This window comes from Grammomys surdaster, unplaced genomic scaffold (assembly GCF_004785775.1).
Source record: "Grammomys surdaster isolate TR1022 unplaced genomic scaffold, NIH_TR_1.0 203, whole genome shotgun sequence".
In the NCBI taxonomy this organism is placed as follows: Eukaryota; Metazoa; Chordata; class Mammalia; order Rodentia; family Muridae; genus Grammomys; species Grammomys surdaster.
Window position 1 is genome coordinate 5397663 of NW_021604648.1, and position 22423 is coordinate 5420085.

Below are 22423 nucleotides of genomic sequence, written 5' to 3' on the forward strand. Positions count from 1 at the left end.
TCTCTCTCTCTCTCTCTCTCTCTCTCTCTCTCTCTCTCTCTCTCTCTCTCTCTCTCTGTGTGTGTGTGTGTGTGGAGAGAAAGGGAGAGAGAGAATGTGTGTGTGTGCATGTTAAGAGTGTATGCCCCCACAGTGAATGTGTTCTGAGGACAATCACAGGTGTTAGTCCTCACCTACCCCCTTGTTTGAGTCAGGGCCCGTCATCTTTCTCTTGCATTGCACGCTGAGTAGAGATGGTGAGAAAGTTAAGTGCTTCCTCTTCTGTGCTGTGAAAACTGAGGTCCATGTCTACTGAATGGAACATTGAGTTCATTTAGTTTCCAAAATGTCTGTTCAGTGTCAACTATTCCTGGGAGATGCTGCACACATATTCTAGCTTTGGATAGAATTTTTGCCAATGCATACTGGCAGAAGGAAGGCATGGACTCCTGCATGGAGAAATCTTGAGCCCAGTGTTTCTTAACTTAGTCAGGGAACTGTATTTTACGTCATCCTTATACTCTTTGGGAACGATTGTGGGTAACCATAGCTTCCTCCCGATGCATGGTTCCTGCTATGGTTTAGATGCTTCTCTGGAAGCTTGGTCCCCTGGGTGGCACTGCTGTATAGTGGAATTTTTGAGAGGTGGAAAGTAATGGAGTCTTAGGACTCAACCTTGGAAGAGATTAATGTTCTCATGGGGTGGATTAGTTTCTATTCAAATGGTTATCACTCAGGAGGTGAACACCTCCCAGGAAGTGGTCTTCCGTAATGCTACTCATTCTTTCCCACATACAATTCCACCCTTGTGATGCCATCTAGCGGGAGGTCTCACCAGAGTCAAGCAGATGGCACTGTCACATTCTCAATCCTTCAGAGCCATGAGCTGAATAAACTTCCTTTCTTTACACCACACCCATCCTTACCCACTTTGTTATAGTAACATAAACTGTAAGGCAGTGTCTAGTTTGTCTGAACAGCCCTAAGAGGGACACAATAAGTTTATGCTTTTCAACTGATGGTATGAAAAAGCAGAAGTGTTAAGGATTTATGCCAGGGGATGTTGCATGTAGCAGGCAGAAGAAAGTCAATGTCTGACTTGCAGGGAAGGGTCTTGTCACCAAGCTATATGACCTGTGCAGAGGCCATTTGTTCCTCTATCCCTCAGTCTGGACTATACAAATGAACACATTTATACATACATATACATACATGTCCCAGTTTAGAGATAGGCAAAACTGTGGAGTCAGTGGGCAAAAACTACAGAATGGAATTCTAGCTTAGTACAGAGGAGCCAGTAGCATTTCACAGGGGTTCCACCATACTAAAACACTCACCTAAGATGTGCTTTATCTTGTTTGACTCAAACAGTCCAAAGTCTTCTTCTGCTACATTTTCCCTACTCTGTCTTGCCATCTTTCTAACCCTAGAGCCAACAGAAAAAACCTAGGTTTACCCAGATCGTTCTGACATTTAGCCTGCTGTGTGTTGGAGCCTTTTATTCAGTTAAGACTGGCCTCTCCTGGAGGATCACCAAGAGTAAGCACAGTGAGAATTCATAATCGAGCTCAAAGGAGATCAAAGGGAGACAGAGTTTGAATAGCTTGAGAGTGTTTTGCTCTATCCTGGAAAGTGCAGTTGGAATATGATCCACTAAGCCAAAAGAACAATTGGTGCCTAATTTATTAGGAAGCTGGGCAAAAACTAAGCCAGACAGAGCCTAGTGAGATCTCAGGTCAAGGAGCTGCTTACATGGATGAAGCCATGACAGGAAGTGGAAAGGCCACACATACAGTGTGAGGTCTTGGAAAATCTCCTAATTCCTCTTGGTTTTCAGTTCTTCTCTTAAACAATAAAGGGATGCTAAAAGATGCCTGGGGTGGAAGTTACTATGAGAGACAGTTTCTGTCTTCTGGCATGGATTATGTCCTGTGGCTCAGCTGGGAAGAAAGTTGGTTGGATGAATTCTTAAGTACCTGTGGGGTGATAGGGGGTAGTTTCCATACCTATCTAGTAGAGAAGGGATCAGGAGCTACATATGGGGCCATAGCATGCTGGGGTCCAATATTATTTTGGTGGTTCTAGGCCTTGGTGTGTTGTGTTCCATGGGAAATAGATAGAGGGCTTTTTGGCTGTTCATCCACTTGGAGATGGGACCTAGAGGTGTAGGACTATTGTGCTCAGCACATGGCACCCTATCCTTGTGCTCAGCTAGGGAGCAGGTACCGAAAGCTAATGAGGGAAGCAGGCAGAATGATGGCCTTAGACTTCAAAAAGGAAACCCAAGGTGTTGGACAGTGAGCTTGAGCAGTGGGTTGTTCAGGAATTCCAGCAAGAGGAAGCTGTCAGACAGCCTTCCTAGGCTGCAACTCAAGCATTGGCTTTATGCTGCAAGCTCATGAAGCCTGGATGAGCTCAGACTTGAGTGTGACTCATGCAGTGAGTCCCCAGCCTTAGACACCCAGATTACAATCAGTTTGTTCTCAGGCCCCACATAGCACAGTGAAGCCTCTGCCAGAAGAAGCTCATGGTCTCTGCCTCAGCTTCCATTAGGCAATCTTCCTGTGGTGGAGTAGATCAGACCTCATGGACCAGCTTCAACACTGGATTACAGATATCACCAGAGCCTGAGAAGACATTTTAAGAGACCTTACCTCATTGGTACCTTAACAATAGAAGTGTTCTTTGGGCCCTGTTACTATTAGGGAGAGACACACAAAGGCAGCCACACCTGGATTCCAAAGCGTGGGAAGGAAATCATCAATATTTCAGCAGCACTAGCTGCTGGGAGCCACTCTGATGCTTCCACTCCATGCCTTCTAGCAAGGCTCCTACCTTTCTCACCATCGAGACTTGGCAAAGGTTCCTAGAGCTAGGGTTGGAGGGTGGAAACAATACAGCAAGGCTTCATGGGGAAGGTTTGATAGTTGTTCTGCAGGCAAGGGACATCTCTAGACTGCAGCCAAGGCTGAAGCTTTAGGGGAAGCATGCCAGTTCTAGGAGGAGAAGCTCAGCAGAGCCCTTGATATTCAGTGATGCCTCCGTGAACAGCTGCTCAGTGCCTGCTTAGAGGGAAGAGCTAGAGAAGAAGCAAGATGAGTCAAAATGGGTTGGGAAGAAGCCTAGACCTCTGGGATGTCATGGTGGAGGGGATGAAGAGAAAAGAAAGGGAGAGTCACAGCTGGTCATCACTCTAGGATAGCAATGTTGGGTTTGGCTCTTCACAAGACCCCATCTTAAATCCTAGGCAGAAATTTAATTCCCCTTTGTGAGCAGGTGCTTGAGAGTCTCCATGCTCTGCTTCAAGACAGACCATTTCTAAATGATAGAGATAGCCTTTAGAACTCAGTCTTTTAATTTTCCTATCTTTATATAATTAAACCCTTCCCCCTTCATTTAAAAGAGAGGACTAAAATCAAGGGGGCAAGTTCAAAGCTGAAGAAAAGCAAACTGAGAACATGGCTTCTGGCCTCTCAGTTTTGCTTTTCTGATCACATGTTGTTCCCTAACACACAATTCAGTTTCTTTCTCATCTTCCCTTTTTCAGCCCTTTCTGCCTGTTAGCTCAGAGTGCCCTAGTCTTGACCCATTCTATGGGGCAGTGACTCCCCTTGCCCAGAAATCCTTGTCAACACATGTATCCCCTTTGGGGAGGACTGACATCTGGTTCACAGCTGGCCAGGATACTGCTCATACAACCAAGTAGTGACAAATGTGGGCCTTGCATATGTTTATTTGTCTTCTCCCCACTGTAATATGATTGCATAATGAGCCTGATGAATGCTCCTTTTGCCTGATGTCACTAGTGTAAGTCGTGTGTCTGGGGGTCCTTTCTGGGTCTTGTGCAGCCATGTACGACACATGGGGCCGCTCAAGTAACACCCAAGATCTCTCCGAGCTGAAACTCTCGTGCAAAGCTGTTCACCAAGCAAATAGTAGAAGACTCAAATATACTTCCCCATGAACAATCCTCTCGAAACTAAATATGCATAAAATATTTTGACGTTTAAATCAAGCGCAAGCATTTTCTATTCTCTTAATTTTTTATGCTTATATGAATTTTTAAAAAGTAGCCATTTTATGGGAAAATACTTTTTCTGCTTAACAAATGCACAGATTCTTAAACTCTTTCAGTTATTCTCATGTATTTTTTAATTAAGAAAAGCAGAAATGTTTTGAAAACAGTAGCTTACATATAAAAATCTTTCTGGGATCCATTGTATACAATGTTCAATGGCTAATTGTCAACTTGATTGGGCTAGCATCTCCAGTTGCTTGATTAAACACTAATGTAGATGTGGCTGAGAAGATATTTGTACATAAGATTAAGAGGTAAAATCAAAGTAAAGTAAATTACCTTCCCTGGTGTGGGAGTGCTTCATCCAATTCTCTGAAGGTTCTAAGAACAAAGACTGAAGTTTTCCAGAGAAGAAGAATCTGTGGCCCAAGATACCACAGAGAAGCTTGGCAAAGTTTAAGTCTTTACCTATCTCTCTGTTTCCCTAGACCCAATCCTTGGTGTTACCCTCAGTGCCATAACAGAACACTAGCTGCAGCCTCCCCATTCTTGCCCCTACCTTCTGTGGATTCTGAAAAACACCTCCTGGCCTTCCCTCCACCAGCCTCCAACATTAGCAAGCACTACCCATGAACACATCAAACAAGCAGGCCAGTAAAAGTCAATACACTCTCTGAAAATCTATAAAGGAAACATAAACCAAAGGAAAAAATACCCATTCAACAAAGTCAAATTTAGAAATCAGCACCCAGACCTCATTCACCTCAAATCCAGAAGCCTAGATGACAATGTAGAACAAAAGTAATAAAAACCATAACAATATGTCTCCACCTGAGGCAAGCCATTCTTCAAAAGAATATCGTGTATATTCTGAAAACCAACTGTATGAAAATGATAGAGGTTCTTAAAAAAGAAATTAATAAATCCCTTTAAAAAATCCATAAAAATACAAACAAATAACAACAAACTGGAAAAAATAAATCCCTTAAAGAAAGCCAATAAAAAAACAAGCAGTTGAAGGAAATGAATAAAACTGTCCAAGACCTGAAAAACAAATAAATAAAAATATTAACTGTGAAAATTCTGGAAATAAAAAAAATCTAGGGAGTCAAATAAGAAGTATAGAGGCAAGCTTCATGAACAAAATACAAGAGATAAAAGTAAGAATCTTGGGCATTGAAGATATGATGCAAGAAATGGATTTATCAGTCAAAGAAAATGTTAAATATAAAAAATTCCTGATATAAAACATCTAGGAAATCTGGGGCCCTATGGAAAAAATCAAATCTAAGAATAACAGGAATAGATGAAGGAGAAAACCCCACTCTAAGTCCCAGAAAATATTTTCAACAAAATCATAGAAGAAAATTTTTATAATGTAAAGAAAGAGATACCTAGAAATTCAGAAAGACATGGGCAGATGTGTTGCAGACTCAAAGAGACCATAGACACCAACTCCAATTATTATGCCCAGCAAAACTTTTAATCACGATAGATGAAGAAGATAAAATTTTTCAATGATAAACTCTATCCCAAGTAGGTTAGCTACACCCATGAAAACACAGGAAATAAATAATCTCACATCCTCACACCAGAAAATCCAAAAACGGGAAACACACACCACTGCTGCTGCCGCCTCTGCCACTGCAACAACAATGTAATGGATATTAACAATCATTGGTCATTGATATCTCAATATCAATAGTCTCAATTTCTCAGTAACAGAATGAAAGTGAAAACATTATCTAGGTTTCTGTTACATACAAGACATATAACTCAATATCAAGAATAGATATTACCTTAGAGTAAAGAATTGCAAAAAAAAAAAATGGACCTAAGAAACAAGAAGCTGATATGGCCATTTTAACATCTAACAAAATAGACTTCAAGCCAAAATTAATAAAAAGAGATGGGTAAGGGCACTGCATGCTCATTAGAGAAAACATTCACCAATATGACATTTCAGTTCTAAACTTTTATGACCCAAACACAAGGGCGAGCACTTTTGTAAAAGTCATACTACTACAGCTTACATCACATATTGACACTCATACATTGATAGTGGGAGACTTCAATATTCAATATTCTCACCAAAGGACAGGTCATCCAGACAAAATCTAAACATAAAATATTGGAACTAACAGATGTTATAAAGCAAATGGACCTAACAGATATTTACAGAACATTTAGCCCAAACACAAAAGCGTATACCCTTTTCTCAGCAGCTCATGGAACTTTTCCCAAAACTGACCATATAGTCATACACAAAACACATTTCCGTAGATTCAAGAAAATTGAAGTAAACGACTGCATACAATCAAATCATCACAGATTAAAGCAGCTTATCAACAAGAACAGAAACAACAGACAACTTACAAATTTATGGGAACTGAACAATTTTCTTCTAAATGAAAAATGGGTCTAATCAGAAATAAAGAAAGGAAACAAATGAAAGACTTTCTAGAATTCAATGTAAGTGAATAGACAACATACTCATACTTGTGCAACAAAAATACAGCAGCACTAAGAAGAATGTTCACAGTACTAAGGGCCTAAAAATTTGGAGAAATCTTATACTAGCAACTTAGCTCACTGGAAAGCTCTAGAACAAAAAGAAGTAAGCATACTCAAGAGGTGTATATGGCAAGAAATAATTAAACTAAGGGATAGATTTAATAAAATAGAAACAAAGGAAACAATGCAAAAAATCAATAGAAGAAAGAGTTAGCTCTTTGAGAAAATCAACTAGACAAACCCTTATTCAAACTAAAAGACACACAGAGAGTATCTAAGTTAACAAAATCAGAAACAAAAGGTGGAATATAACAATGGACACTGGAAATTTAGAGAATTGTAAGGACATAGTTTTAAAAACTGTACTTCATCAAGTTGGAAAATCTAAAAAATGGATAATTTCAATAGGTACCACTTGCTAAAGTCAAATCATGATCAGATAAACAATTTAAACCTATAGACCTATAACCCTTAGTGAAATAGAAGCAGTCATTAAAAGTCTCCCAATGGAAAAAATTCCAGGGCCAGTTTGTTTTAGCACAGAATTGTACTAGACTTTTAAAGAAAAGTTAATGCTAATACTCTTAAAATTATTCTACCAAATAGAAACAGAAGAAACATTGTCTAATTCACTTTATGAAGCCACAGTTACCCTGATACCCAAGCCACATAAAGACTCAACAGAGAAAGAGAGTTAGAGACAATTTTCCTTATGAACATAGATGCAAAAATATTCAATAAAATACTTGCAAACCAAATTCAAAAAACACATCAAAAAGATCATCTACCATGATCAAGTAGGCTTCATCCCAGAGATGCGGGAATGGTTCAACATACAATAAATATAATCTGTCATATAAATAAACATAAGGAAAAAACACATGACCATCTCATTAGTTGCTGAAAAAGCCTTTGACAAAATCCAACATTCCTTCATGCTAAAAGTTGTGGAGAGATTAGGGATACAAGGGACTTATCTAAACATAATATTAAAGGGAATTTACAGCAAGCCTGAAGCCAACATCAAATTAAATGTAGAGAAACTCATGTAGAACAATTCCTCTAAAATCACGAACAAGATGAGGGTATTTGTTCATTCTTGTTCTTTGTTCTTTTTTTGTTTGTTTGTTTTTCGAGACAGGGTTTCTCTGTGTATCTCTGGCTGTCCTGGAACTCACTCGGTAGACCAGGCTGGCCTCGAACTCAGAAATCCGCCTGCCTCTGCCTCCCATGTTCTGGGATTAAATGTGCGCCACCATTGCCCGGCTTGTTCACTCTTACCATACCCATTCCACATAGTATTTGAAGTTGTATCTAGAGCAATAAGACAACTGAAGGAGATCAAGGGGATAAAATTGGCAAGGAAGAAGTCAACATATTGCTATTTTCAGGTGATATGATAGTATACGTTAGTGACCCCAAATTTCTACCAAGAAGTTCCTATATCTGATAAACACTTTCAGCAAAGCAACTGGATACAAGATTAACAACAATAATAACAGCAACAACAACAGCGACAAAAGTAGCCCTCCTTTATACAAATGGCAAGTGGACTAAGAAAGAAATCAAGAAATCAACAGCTTTCACAATGGCCTCAAATAATATAAAATATCTTGGAGTAATTCTAACTAAGCAAGTGAAAAACATATGTGATAAAAATCTCTAAGTCTTTGAAGAAAGAAATTGAAGAAGATAACAGAAGATGGAAATATCTCCCATTCTTATAAATTGGTAGGATTACATAGTAAAAATGGCCACCCTACCAAAAATAATCTACAGATTCCACACAGTCCCTATCATAATTCCAATACAGTTTTTTACATACCTTGAAGGAACAATTCTCAACTTCATATAAAAAAGCAAACAAAGAAACAAACAACGAAAAAAACCCAGGATAGCTAAAACAATCCTGAACAGTGAAAGCACTGTTGGAGGTATCACCAGCTTTAATTTCAAGTTGTATTATAGAGCTATAGTAATAAAAACCACATTATATTTGCATAAAACCAGACAGGTTGGTCAAGAGAATCAAACTGAAGACCTAGACACAAATCTATACACCTATGGCTTTCTGATCATTGACAAAGATGACAGAAATACACACTGGAAAAAAGAAAGCATCTTCAGCAAATGGTGCTGGTTGAACTGTTTGTCTGCAAGTAGAAGATGCAAATAGATCCATATTTGTGATAAAACTCGAATCCAAGTGGGGCAAAGACCTCAACATAAAACCAAACACACTTCACCTAAAAGAAGAGAAAGTGATGCATAAACTTGAATACATTGACCCAGGAGGCAACTTTCTGGACAGAATAATAATAAATAGTACTTTATGAAACTGAAAATCTTCTGTAAGGTAAAGGATACTGTCCATGGGACAAAGATGCAGACTATAAAATGTGAAAATATTTTTACCAACTTCATATCTGGCAGAAGAATGTTATCCAAAATTATAAAGAACTCAAGAAAATATATATATCAAAAAACCAAATAATCCATTTTAAAAATGGGGTACAGTTCTAAACAGAATTCTCAATAAGGAATCTCAAATGGTCAAGAAACACTTAAAAAAATGTTCAGCATCCTGAGCCATCAGGGAAATGCAAATCAAAACTACTTTGAGAGTCCATCTTACACCTGTAAAAATGGCTAAGATCAATAATACAAGTGACAGCTCATACTGACAAGGATGTGGAGCAAAAGGAACACTCCTCCACTGCTGATGGGAATGCAAACTTGTAGAGCTACTCTGGAAATCAATACAGAAGTTCCTTAGAAAATTTGGAATTCATTTACCTCAAGATCCATCTATACCACTTTGGATATATACCTAATAGATGTTCCATCCTACCATGAGGATAATTATGTTCACTGTGGCTTTATTTGTAATAGCCAGAAGTTAACAACAACCCAGATGTCCCTCAACCAAAAAATAGATAAAGAAAATGTGGTATAGCTACACAATGGAGTATTGCTTAGTTGTTATAAAAACATGGCATGAAATTTGTAGGCAAAGAAGTACAGTTAGAAAAAACTAATGCTGAGTGTGGTAACCCAGACCCGGAAAGACAAAGGTGGTATGAATTTACTTTAAGTAGATATTAGCTGCTAAGTAAATGATAATCAAGCTATAATCTACAGAGCCAGAGGGGTTAGCTAAAGAGTAGGGCTCTGGGCTAGGGTAGGGGAAGCTCATTGATCTCCCTGGAAAGGGGAGACAGAATAGATTTTGCTACTTCACTGGGGCAGGCAGGGTCAGAAACAGGAGGAATCAGGTAGGGGGGTGGAGGGAGAGATTGCAGAGAGAGATAGATGGAATTGGGGGTGGTGTTTAGGGGTGGTATGAAAAGGTACTCCAATGGAAACTCCCCATTATCTATGATGTGACCCTAGTTAGGATCCCTAATAATAGAACTGTTCATTTTTTTTTTGGCCAATCATTTCTATCGTGATCTCCAAAGAGCCCAGGCTGACGCTAGGACAGAGGCTCTCTCCCCAAAACTGACACTGGGACCCCATTGCTGAGGATACAATCCACATAGCTCACTGAACATATGTTGAACTGGTGCCTGCATGGGGCCCTCACCTCTATGTTCTAATCTCTTTGGTGCAAGAAAGTGCTCTGCAGGCTACTGGAAGAGAACCCTGTACACCAACCAGCCACAAAATCCTTGACCTACAATCTGATTTGCCTCCAAGATGTAATGGTGCAATAGTAGCATAGAACTTGTTGGGGTGGCCAACAAATGTCTGGTTATCTTGAGGCCCATACCATTAGAGGGAGCCCATATCCAGTACTGCCTGGAGAGCTAGGAAATGGAGACTGGGTCGCATAGAAATGTAGGGTAAAACCAAACACAACAGGCAAAAAAACAACCAATGAAACAGTTCCTAATGATTCCTAATATTCTGCTACACCGACAAATTGGTGCTTTTCTCAGCCATCATCAGAAAGGGTTCCTCTGGCAGCAGATGAGAGTGGGTGCAGCAACCAATAGCCAGACATTATATGGAGAAAGAGTCTAAATTGGAGGCCTCCATAGTGTCCCTCCCCTTGGAGCTTAGGGAACCCTGTGGAAGAGGGGAGAAAAGATTGCAGAAGCCTGAGGCGATGAAGAACACCAGGAGAACATGGCCCACTGAATCATTTAAGCAGAGTTCATATGTGCTCACAGAGACTGAATTGGCAAACATTAGGCCTGCATGGATCTGTACTAGGTCCTCAGAGTATGTTTTGGGTCTTAGCTTGGTGTTTCATTGTGACTCCTAACAGTAAGAGCAGTCATGTCTCTGACTCTTTTGCTCGTTCCTGGGATACTTTTCCTCAGATTGGGTTACCTTGTCCAATCTTGATAAGAGAGCTTTTGTCTTGTCTTATTGTACCTTATTTTATTTTGTTTGGTTGTTGTCTCATTGAATCTTGCTCCTTTCTGAAGGGAAACTGTGGTAGTTTGAATATTCTTGGCCCAGGAAGTGGCACTATTTGGAGATGAGGCTTTGTTGGATGAAGTGTGTCATTGTAGGCATGGCTTTGCAACTCTCCTCCTAACCATGTAGGAGCCAGTCTTCTAGCAGCCTTGAGGTGAAAATGTAGAACTCTCAGTTCCTCCTGTATCATGTATGCCTGAATGCTGCCATGCTCTCACCTTGATGATAATGGACCTGTAAGTCAGCCCTGATTAAATGTTGTCCTTTTAAGAGTTGCCTTGGTCATGGTATCTGTTCTCAGCAGTAAAACCTTAACTAAGACAGAAGTAGAAGGGGAGTGGATCTAGAGGAAAGGGGAGTTAGGGAGGATCTGGGAGGGGTGGAGAGAAGGGAAACAGTGCTCAGGATGTATTAGGTGAAACAAGAATCTATTTTCAATAAATAAAAATTAAAATATAATAAACTTCAATGTCTTTTCCCCCTGCCTCTGTTGTCTGTTGATCTATATCCCATTAATTCTGTTTCTCTAGTGAGCCTTGAACAACATACATTTGCTAGATTCACAGATTTTACTTTCCACTAGAAATATTAGAAAACCTGTTATTCTTAGAATTTTTATGCAAAGCATCTCTTTCATTTTCCAGCTATGTTATGCCATGACTGTGAGTGCATGATACTTAATTAATGAAAAAATTCTACGCACACCACTTACTAGCTATGGGCTCAGTGTAGATAACATATACTCCCTCTGGACCTTAGCCTCTAACCAATGAAGCAGGGAATGGGCAGTGTGCCATATGAAGATGGACCCTTGCATTAGACCATGTGACATACAGCATAATCTGATACCAAGTAAACACTCCTGACATTGCTAAGACTCCTCCACTCCTCCTCCTACACTTTTTAAAAAATGAGTTATTAGATTCAAGCAACATCTATAAAGCAATGTATGATTGGCTGTTGGACCTTCTGCTGGGGAGCTGGTGATGGGAGAGGATAATCATTGTCCTTACCCTTCAGGACTCAGAGTCAATTGAGAGGAGACAGTGCTACATACTTTGAAAGCCGCAAGACAAGGCTGTATAAATCAAAGCTCTCTCAAGACTTCAAGGACCTACCCAAATCCTATCTCCTTCAGGAAACCTTTCCAGATCTGAGTAGCAGAAATTAATCTCCCAACTTCCACATCCCCAGGGCCTCTGGCTTGTACCTTCCCTATAGTACTTACCACTATTTACCTTGTATTAGAGTGATTTATACACATGCCAGCCTCACCCACTAGAATGTGAGTTCCTGAGGACAGAAATATTTATGAAGGGCCTTCCTATGACTTTGGCTATTGTATGAAGGACCAACTTAATAACACCCATAATCCACCTCACCATTTACAGTGATTTGATGACAGAATAATTGAAATTAAGCATAATTTAAAAAATTACTCTCATGTCTTCATGCTTATAGCTGGCATCTTTTTTCCATGTCTATTTTATAGAGCTGGGTAAGAGACAGATAGCTTGCTGTGACCTGTACAAGGTCACCGAAGTTAGTATCAGGGCTAAGCCTCAAGCCTAGGCCATTTGCACTCAACACTCTGAGGCTGGTCCTTATGTAGCTGTGGTGCTGATCCCTAGTCCCATGAAGTCACCCTTGGTGAGCAGTTCCGCATCTTACTGCACATAAGCAGTTTGCCTTCCTTGTCACGAGTGTGTTTTAGTAAGTTCTCTCCTTGTTTCAACATAAAAGGAAGTCAGATGAAACAAACAAGAGTCCTTATGGACTGGCTGGGAGTCCTGCCTTGGTGATTTTTAGGTTATGCCTTTGAAACAATTTCCCCCAACAAAACCACAGGGCTTCAGTGATTAGATCTGGGTGTGCTTGAATACCAATGTCTCAACCCTTCCTTCCTGGGATTTCTCAGGGCCTGTGGTGACACCAAGAGACAGCTCAGTTATCAAGCATTGGCAAATGGAGTCACTGAGGTTTTGAGAGGAGGAAAGAGAGCTGCCCAAGGGCACTCACTGCCCTAATCTGAACCCAGAATTGTTTGATGCTGAAGACTTCCCATGAACTTCTGGGAAGTTTCTTCTTAGAATAGGAGGGACAAATTCACCTAACCTAATTAATCATTAGAAAACGACAAGACCAAAGGACACTCTTTGAGATTATTAGTATACAGGGTATAAACTGTACATAATATTTAGGCCTCTGTAGTCACACTGCCTTGTGTAAAGAATGTCAGGAATCCTTCATCTTCCCACCCTCGTGCTTTCACTTCTGCTCTGGATCCCACTAGGAATACCTTCTCTTTATAGCAATGGCTAAACTCATGTTCCCATTTCAAGGTCTCAGTGGACTAGATAAATTAATTTAGACCAAACTGGTACTTTGACAAAAACAGACTTTTTGCAAAGGATTTAGCAAGAGGCAGAGTCAGAAGCAAGGCTAACTAGGTAGGAGAGTGAAGATAGGGAAACTAGGAGGGCCAGGTTTTCACTAAGGACTGCGAACAACCTGTCAAGAAATGAGAAGTTATGGAGGTTTGCAAATAGACAGCTAGGCCATATAGTGTGACTTAGATTTTAGGGAGGGAAATATGCAAAAGAAAATAAATGTATGTGATTGCTTATTGGACTCTGAATAGGTTTATTTTACAGTGCTGGAATCCTGGCCCTGGCTGGTAGCAATGAACTAGAGATGAGAGTAGAGTGGTGAGTTGAACAAGGGAACCTGGAGTTGTTTTCTATTAGAATCCTATTGAAGACAGCACAGCATGAAAGGAAGCATTTAGGATGAGGAAGGCAGTATGGACTATGAAACTCAGCCCAGCTACCTTCAGTGAAGTCGACTTTAAATTTCATGATATTACACTTCTTCACCTGTGGGAAAGTAATACGAATGGGAGTGCGCAGGGATAAGAGACATCATTGATCAGCTAGTGACTCCTAAAAGAGGGTGTGGTAAGAGACATGATTGATCAGCTAGTGACTCCTAAAAGAGGGTGTGGTAAGAGACATGATTGATCACCTAGTGACTCCTAAAAGAGGGTGTGGTAAGAGACATGATTGATCACCTAGTGACTCCTAAAAGAGGGTGTGGATAGACATCTGAATTAAGTACAAGCACTCACTTCTGCTCCCTGTCAGATGTCTGAATGGAAAATGACTGGATCTAGGCACCTGGTAAATCTCCTTAACATGAGCAAAAGAAGGACTTTCTGAGATCTGTTGTAATAAACATTCTATTGAATGAGTTAAGTGCTTGTGGCATGGTTAGCTAGCCTGTGAATGGACAAAAATGAAGACTCACAGAGAATACTCCATAATAGCACCATTATTGGTGCCTTGTGTACCCGCTGCTAAGTCAACTTCCATTCCTACTCTACTTCCTTGAATACTATAGCATCCTTAGAAGACAACTATTCTCTTTCCTAGATTCATTTGTAGCTAGGAGTCGCCACGGGACAGAGCCCCGGCTAATAAAATAAGAACATGTCAGCTGTTAGATTCTGGGATGGGAAGAGTCTCAGTCAGTGTCTCCTGAAGCTCTCCTGTTTCTTACTTTTGTCATCTTTAATTCAAGGATGATACCTAAGTGTAGCATGGTCATCTAGGAAAGTGCAAAAATGGTCAAGAGAGTCAGGAGTCACCATCTCCGCACTGGGAACTTAAAATTCTACTTGTTGCCCATAGTCACACATCTGTTTAGTCTTCTTAGTCAGAAAAATTCTTCATTAAATTCTCTGCCTTTTACATGCATCTTACTAGGTAGATACCTCTGTCTCTGTTTCTGTCTCTGTCTTTGTGTCTGTCTCCTCCCCCTAGATCCTTTCCCCCTTTCTCTGTGCTTCTTCAACCCCATCTCAGTATTCATAAGCCCTTCAGGGAAGTCAGGTGCACCTCGTCTATGAGCCACATGATAGTGAGTCTTGATTACCAACTTAGTGGGTTCTAGAATCACCATAGGAACAGACTTCTGAGTATGTCTGTGAGGGAATTTCTAGCTAAGATAAATGGAATTAGGAAGACACACCCTAAACACACAAGTGTGGGGTCCCACACTAAATGAAAAAGGAAGTGAGCTGAACATTAACCTGAGTCTCTTAGCTTTCTGAGTGCTGATGCTATGTGACTAGCCACCTCAAGCTTCTGACATCATGGCTTTTCTGAAAAGACAGACTGCACTCTCCACTAAAGTAAAATCCCAAGAAAACAAATCCTGGTTCCTTTCCTTTGCTCTTGTTAGGTGTCTTTTCCCAGAAGCATGTAAAGTTATTCTAATAGAATCCATTTCCATCCTTCCATGATCCAAGAAGGGATGGCCTTTCTTGAAATGTATGCTTTAAGTACTCTGTATTTTTCAATCCTGTTTTCAACTGGTTGTCAGTTTGTTACTGGTATTCATGGCTGACCTCATCGGGGACAAGCTAAGCTCCCTATAGACAGTATTTCTTAATGGAATGGGAGCATGCCAGGTACATGGCATACTCTTACACAAATATTAGATATTATTCTTATTTCAAATGTTTGGTCCATTCATGCATCATGTGTATGCTGAGAGTCTGCTGTGTCTGGCTTCAGAGTTAATAGCACAAGCTATGCTGATGAACAATATGGGATCTTTGAGACAATATATTAAGTTTTCTCATCATTCCCATAAGCAGTAACAGTGTCAGACATGAGGTAATTATGCAATTCTTATTTATCACTGTTATTGTGATTAATCAGCCGATTAGTCTCCGAATATATCTCTAATCCTATCATATATAACCTGTATATCTATCTATACCTCTGCAGTGTTTAAAAAACCTTCAAATGAAACTCATTTAAATTCATTTATACTTGAGTATACTAATGTTCATGCATAATTCACACTAACAAACATTTTTTTTTTAGTTGATTTTGTTTGGCGATTACAGCAACAACTCTACCACAGCTCTGTTGTAACTGGAGAAGCAGTGTGACCATGGCAAAGCTAGAAACAGCAGTAACTGGTGTGCAGTAGGAAATATTTTGCTTTAAGACCAACTGGGAATCAACTCTGATTGCCCTAGGTTTACACTGGGGGGACCTGCACCCACTGAGTCTCCAGTGTCAAAGTCAACCTTTTTGTTCTGGTCCACTGGGAACCTCCAGTCTGAACTGGCATCTGGTGTCAGCTTCCTTTTAACTAACCACCTAAGAACCAGGACTCTGGGTCTGAAGTCCCGAGTCCAGTTCTTACTTGGTGATGTATTAGAGTTGTGTTCCCCCTGGGTCTCAGTTTACCCTGGATTACGAAGAGTGTCTCTGGGCTCTGGTGATATCAGAGCTTTGCTGAGTTCATCCAGGCCAGTGAGGAGTACACCCCAGCCTGTTTGAATCATCACATCCCTGTGTGACATCACTCCATGTTCTCCTCCATGCTCCTTCAATCCAGCAGGGCTGTGCTCCCACTCTTGGTACTACCACTTTCTTCACTGGCTAAGATCCTTTTGGTCCTGCAACAGACATCACAGAAGACACTGTGCTGAGGCATGTGGCAAGATATGATCAATGTCCACAGGGTTTGAGGAAAGCAAACAATGAAATTTTATGACCAGTCTACCTAAAAGACCCCTGTCCAGTGCACCCATATATGCTATCAATATAGAATCCTTGACATGCCTTTACATATGTAAAGTTTAGATCAGTGTCAGGGGATTGTGGCAAACATCTAAGAGAGATAATCCTAGCCACTTTAAATTGATTAGAGTTATTAGATCATTATTGAGTTAAAGAGGGACTAATTCTTGTTATGTAGCTACTGTAGGCTAATATGACTGTATGGGTAATACATATATCATCATATTTAGCCCTTACTAATACATATTAGCTCTTCTTACATAGTTCTACAGAATAGATGCTAGCCTTCATTTTATATAAAGACAAATTGAAGCAGACAGCTCAAGTTTCTTGTTTTAGGTTAAGCAGCTAATAAATAGCAGCTATGGATTTGAATTTGGTGATATAGTTTACCTGTTTGCCAGTGTTTTGCTGAAAATGAGATGAGGAAAATGGAACTGGGGAGGGTGGGTAAAAGATAGAGTAAGGACTAAGGCTGAAGAAAAGCCACATTGTTTATCTCTTTTGTCTTTATACAGGGTCAATCCCCCATGAATCCCCTGCCAGGTGCACGCCAACACAGAGAAAATGGTCTGCGCACAGTTTCATTTGCAAAGTAAGAACTATTGGGTCATACAGAAATGCTTCTTCAGACACTAAAAGGTTTGATCACCTCCTTCCCATGAATTCCACATGGAAAACTGTTGTCTAATCTGCCTTCCTAGATCACTGTCCAAATTCCAATACATAAGCTGTCAGACATCAATCTGACTGTGTGGAGCATTAGATGTTTCATCTGCTATAGGCTTCTTGATGTTTCATTTCAGAGGGCAATGATCAGAGATCACAAAGTAAGGTATAGAATCCATCATTTAAGCCAAGAAGTGCAAGAAGATGCTTGTAGTCTGTTAACCATTGTGCTGGGAGAGCAGGTGCAGATGGATATTTCCAGAGCAAGCCGGACTGCTGTGTCCCACCAGGTGTGATCTATGAGACTTGTCTGTCTCGGTTGTTTCCACCCAGCAGGCACCTGACAGCACTTTTCTCCACTAGCAGTATTTTAAGCACAATTAAGTCCAACTTCCAAAAGTAAGCCATGGTGTATCACTGAAAATGTTTTGAGCATTTTGGGCTCACAGGCAGACACTGCAGCCAGGCTTCTATTAGTCATCCTACATTTGTAGTCTCCAGCTGGTGGGCTGACCAACAAGTTGAGACTAGTCATAAAACAGAAGCTGCTTCTCAGGGTAGTACCTGAGAGAGTTTGCTCAAAGGAATGGCGAGAGAATCTGTGTGCTATAATCTGTTTTAAAAACAGAAAATATAGCAGCCATAGCATAGAGGATGGGAAGGGCAAATATCAAGCAACAGAAGAGGACAAATTATGAGAGCCCAGTTATTAGCCATCCCCTGATAAGAGAGCCTAGAATACCTAGCAGCATAACACCTTTTTAGCAAATCCTGCAGAGCACTGCAGAGGGATGCAGCAGGGATGGAGAGATGAAGTCTAGAATTCAGTTGGTTCTCATAAATGGCACACACTTGATAAATACTCATTTCTCTCTTTCACCTTTTTAGTAGGGCTGGTAAAGATCTAAGAAGCAAATTTGTAGTTTATGTCCATAGCTTATGAGGTGCTGGCAAAGCTGATAGCCATTGATGCTATCTAATTGTTAGATGGGCCCTTTCTTCTTTTCTCCATTACTGTTCTGCTCTCTCCTCCCTTTTCTCTCTCACCTTATCCTTCCCTTCTCTCCCTCCCTTCTTCCTTCCCTCCCTTCATCCCTCTCTCCCTGCCTCCCTTCCACAGATTATTATTTACTCTTTTTCTTCATTTCTTATTTCCCTCCTTCCTCCTTCTTCCTCAGTTCACCTCTCTGTCCTTTCCTTCTCTTATTCATCCCCACCCTCCATCACCCGCCTCCATTGACCTTCCCTTCTCCCTCTCTCTCACTTCCCCCTGTCTTCTACACTCTCCTTTTCTATTTTCTTTCCTTCTGTTTTCCATTTTACTTTTCATTTCTTGGACATCTATTAAACCAGGTAATGAATACCTGGATTTCACTTAGGAAAAGCAACATTGAGCAGCCAATGTGCAAGGATCAGACTTCTCTGATACATGTCAGCTATGCCCATATGGATTGCCACAGGTACCTAAGACACAAGCCCAGCCCTGAATGCATGACATTCCCCAAATCCCAGCCTTTTGTCCTGACCTCTTCTCAGAGTGGGTGGGCTTACCTTTTTCCTTGCGTACCCAAGCCATAGCCTAAATTACTTTTGACTTTCCCTTTGCACTCTGTGTGTTCTTAAGTCTGTGAGTTTCTCTGGTTGTTTTTCTACCCATGCACTTCTCTTAATTCTCAGTTATTGTGCAAGTTCAGGCCTTCATGATCTCGCCTCAGTACTAGTGGCATTGCCCATTTGTCTCTACTTCCTCTCATAGTATTTCCTTCTCAATTAGGCTAGAATAATCTCAAATTATCTCTGCCTGTTGATAAAAGCATCTGATGTTGAGTGTATATCTCCTCATCACTTGAATGCCCCAGCCTTAGATTTGTAAGGCACACTACATAAACCTTCCTGACAACTTGGTATGCCCATCTCTATCTTTACCTGTGCTGGCTAGCTCTTCTATCAACTTGACACTGATGTAATTTGTGAGGAGGAACCTCAGTTGAGAAATAACCTGATCTGATATGATTATGGGCAAGTCTATAGGACAATTTCTTGATTGTTGATTCATTTAGGTATGCCCATTCTATAGCAGGCAGTATCATTTTGATGGGTAGTTCTGGGTGGTACCGAGAGGCCAAACCTACTCCATCTTGGAACTGGCCTCCATCTAAAAAATGGGAGGGGATTGAGAATTTGACCTGCAGCTGAACCCAAGCTGTACTCAAGTTCCAGGAAGACCCACATGGGTTGTTTCTGGCCTATACCCCAGAGTTACTCCCTAACTACTCTGTAGCAGCAGCCAATCAGGATTAGTCTGGTAGTTTCTGATGTGCATTCAGACTCTTTGTGATTGTTCATGGGTTTTGCTTCAGAGCATCCACCTGTTGGCTTACAATAGTCATTTGATTAGATAGATGCCAGGCTAGAAACCCCCTCACTTGCGCCCAATTTCCTATAAAACCTTGTCTTGCTGAGGGCTTGGAGCTTCACCCTCCCCATCTGGCGGTGAGCCCAAGCTCATGCTTGAATAAAGACCCTAGTATGATTGCATCAGAATCAGCTCCTTGGTGATCTTTTGGGGTTCATGAACACTTCATGTATGGGCACAACAGTATAAGATTCTAGGATGAGAAAACCATGGGGAGAAAGCCAGCCAGTAAGTAGCACCCTGCCATGGCCTTTACTTCAAAGTTTCCTATCCCAGGTTCTTATCTTGACTCCCTGTCTAGAATTTACTCAGTGATGAATTATAATCTGTGAGGTAAAACGTATACTTTCCTTCCAAAGTTAATTTTGGTCATGATGTTTATCACAACAGTAAAACCCTAAAGCACCACCTACCATGCCACCTCACAGGTGTGGCATGGAACTGGATGGTATATCTACTAGATCCCTGCCAGCAGTGCTCCCTGCACAGTTGTCTGCCAGGTTATATGTACTTTATACTCAACACTTCAGGGGACTATATGTCTCTGGCCTCATTTCATCATGGGGTTCTCTGAGGATAGTTTGGTTGTATTTATTGAGTGCCTATCTGCTTCAGAACAATGTAAGGTCTTCAAAACACATTGTTTTCAATGTTCATTCCATTGTTCTCATGAATACTTTACTTTAGCAAAGTTTGATCACTACCGTCCCCAGCATCTAGCACAAGGTTTTGCATATGATTTTGTTGAATAAATATTATGACCATGAGGACTGACCATAGAGCTTGAAAACACGTGCAAGGCTTGAGTAATGAAAGGAGAATTTTCCTACTAAAGACTTGACTTTTCACAATAACACAGTACACAGTATACTGTGGGCACAGGATTTGGTCTTCAGGGTGCTGCCTATAGGGAATGTCTCAGAAGAGCGTGATTAGGGAGTGGAGTTCTTCTTTAGGCTAACATAGGATTAACACTAATCCTGTGTTAAATGTGCGTGTGCGTGTGTGTGTGTGTTGGGAGCCGACTCTTAGCCGAAAGTGGCTATCATCTTTACAGCCATCTCGAGTCATATACCCTGACAAGAGACTTGTTTCAACAGCCTGCAATAGCTGAGCGCACTCTGATAAACATCTTGTTACACTGTTTAGTGCCCCCAGCTGCCAGGTGCTCCTGGTATCCATGGCTACAAGGCACGTGACGTAGTGGCTTCAGTTGAGATTGTCCACGAGGGCAAGTCACGTGGTAAAGGGTATAAATACCCAGGATTTCCCTTCTATAGGGGAGTAGAGGAGTAGAGGAGTAGAGGAGTCGAGGAGGAGATAGAAAGGAGGAGGTAGAAGGTAGAGATAGAAAGTAGGAGGTAGAGGTAGTAAGTAGTAGGAGAATAAAGAAGACTTGAAGAGACTCCACCGGACTCTGGCTTGTATCTATCTTTTGTGTCTCTCGCCCCTTTTTTCCCCTTCCTCCGTCCCCACTTTCTCTCTTGCTAGACCCTGACCTGCCGACCGGAGCAGCAGAACCGGCCGGCCTTTACAAAGTAACAGAACCTGACGGCCGTTACAAAAGAAACGGCAGTTACAAAGTGGCGCCCAGACGTGCGGCAGCAAGAACCAGAGACCCAGTGAGGGACGTTACTGGAAGGAGGATCGACTGAAAATTCAGAGGTGAAACAGAGGTGATTGCCACAGAAAACTGCCGTGTGGAGACCAGTAAGTCATAGTAATAATGGGGCAAGAAATAAGTCAGCCTGAACTCAACTCTCTGGTTTTGTTCTGTTGCTTGCTGTTTACGTGTATCAATTGTCTGCTTTTGTTTCGCTGTTTAAATGTTGCTTTTCATGTCCAAAAGAAAAAGAAACACATAGAATCCAAAATAGGACCAAAGGTTGAAGTAATCAATTTGTCAGAGCCAGATTGTGCTGACCTAGAGGAAGAGGCAGCCAAATATTTTGATCCTGAATGGCCTTCTTCCCGAAGGCCCCCTCCCTGTGCTCCTCCACCTCCAGACACTCCTGCTATGGAGATGGTGGTTGAAGATCACAGAAAGGAGTTGCAGGACAAAATTTCTTTTCTTAAACAACAAATTTTTCTCCTTAAACAACAAATAGAGTTAGAGGAAGAGTATCAGGACTTAATTAATCAGATACAAAAATTAAAGACAGGGAAGAGGTCTCAAGAGGGCAAGGAAAATTCCTCAGGTCCTCGAGTTCCTCAACCTGGAGTCCAAAGACAGCCCCTGTCCTCTGGTTTTAGTTCAGCCACAGATCAGCCAGAGGAGAGAGAGGTTAAGGTTTTCCCTGTATCAGAGACTAGAGATGTTCAAGGAGTTGCGTGGAGACATCACACAGGGTTTAACTTTCAAATTATTAAAGAATTAAAAAATTCAGTGTCACAATACGGTGCCACTGCTCCCTTTACTCTTGCAATCTTAGAATCTGTTGCAGAGGAGTGGCTGACTCCTGGTGATTGGGATACTCTAGTGAGAGCAGTTCTTAGTGGTGGTGACTATCTTATTTGGAAATCAGAGTATCATGAGAATTGTAAAGAGACAGCTAGAAGAAACATTCAGGCAGGTAATGGTTGGTCCTTTGATGCCTTAGTAGGAGAAGGGCAATTTGCTTCTAGTGATAACCAGATGCAATATGACCCAGGCTTATTCGCTCAAATTCAAAACGCGGCCATGAAGGCTTGGCGCAAACTCCCGGTAAAGGGAGACCCTGGCGCATCTTTGACCTCAGTCAGACAAGGGCCTGATGAACGATTTTCTGATTTTGTTCATCGATTAATGACAACAGCAGG